The sequence below is a fragment of the Chrysochloris asiatica genome, unplaced genomic scaffold, assembly GCF_000296735.1.
Source record: "Chrysochloris asiatica unplaced genomic scaffold, ChrAsi1.0 scaffold00335, whole genome shotgun sequence".
Lineage (NCBI taxonomy): Eukaryota > Metazoa > Chordata > Mammalia > Afrosoricida > Chrysochloridae > Chrysochloris > Chrysochloris asiatica.
Window position 1 is genome coordinate 2,405,538 of NW_006408853.1, and position 1,457 is coordinate 2,406,994.

The following is a 1,457-nucleotide window of genomic DNA, read 5'->3' on the forward strand; positions in this document are numbered from 1 at the left end:
TGCAAAATGGTCCAGCCTCTCTGGAAAACAATATGGCACTTCCTCAGAAGGTTGGAAATAGAAATACCTTATGATCCAGTAATTCCTCTACTTGGTATTTACCCACAAGAAATATGGGCCATAACATGGGTAGATATATGCACACCAATGTTCACAGCAGCACTATTTACAATAGCAAATACATGGAGACAGCCTAAGTGCCCATCAACAGAAGAATGGATAAACAAACTGTGGTACATAAACATAATAGAATATTACACTACCTTGAAGAACAACAAGGAAGATGTAAGCTATCATATAACATGGATGAACCTTGAGAACACTATGTTTTGTTGAGTGAAATTAGTCAGTTGCCAAAGAAGAAATACTGCATAGGACCACTACTTTAAAAAACTGAAATAACCCATTCTAAAAGTGGGGGGGGGGGCTGGGGGATTATTTGCTGGTTATCGGGATGTGTAGGCTGGGGTGAGGGAAGGGAGGGGAAGGTGGAGAACAGGGTAAGGAATAGACAGAGGATAGTTTGGGCTCTAGAGGGTGCAGGGGCAATACACAAGAAGGAGGGAGAATGGAAGAACAAGGCAGTTGGGAAAACAATTAAGCAGGTTTGCATGGACTAAGCAGTAAGCAGGACAGACATAAATAATGATATATGCACAACCTTGGGACCACAGGGCTGTGGGATACAGGGATTGAGACATGGTTGGAATGGGCAAAAGAGGGAAAATAATGTTAAGATGGTTGACTGTCTTTTTAATCTTCATTTTCCTGGTATACCATTATAAAATAAACACTTGAGGGTGAGAGAAAGGAATAGCCAGAAATATCACCATGGAAAGCTTGTAATCCGTCTTCTGCCTATAACTGATTAGAGTACCTAAAATGGGACCACAAGAAGGAGGCTTCTTGTGTAGCCGCTGCATTACATAAGAACATAGGTGGAATCCTGAACCTCACCCAGAATCTTCTGAGGTGGGGAATTTCCACTTGAAAGGACAAACAGACCTACCTAGAGCGACTAGAAGAACAGAAGATACTTCTTGAAAGAAATACCAACAGGAAAAATATAAAACAATAATGCGAGTCCAACTGATTACTACAAGAACAAGCAAGTTGCTTGCCCAGGAGACATCAATGCAATGAGGTCAGGTCCCCTCAGGGCAAATCTGCTTCCAAGACTAAGACTCAATGGGAATACACGTGCCGACATGCACTCTGATTGGTGACCATGTTCGTCACCGATTAAGGGGAAGTGAGGGAAAAACAGCAATGAAGCTGCAAGCTAAGCCCTGAAAGGGTTAATAGACTCCTGTGAATCTGGTTGGAGACCTGGGCCAGCAGTATGGCAAGATCTGGGGACCCTTGGGCCCAGAGTCAGTGACATAGCCACAGAGGACTAGAGTGGAGAGTGAAGCATCCAGCTGATAAGAAGAGAGGGCATATGCACAAGAACACCC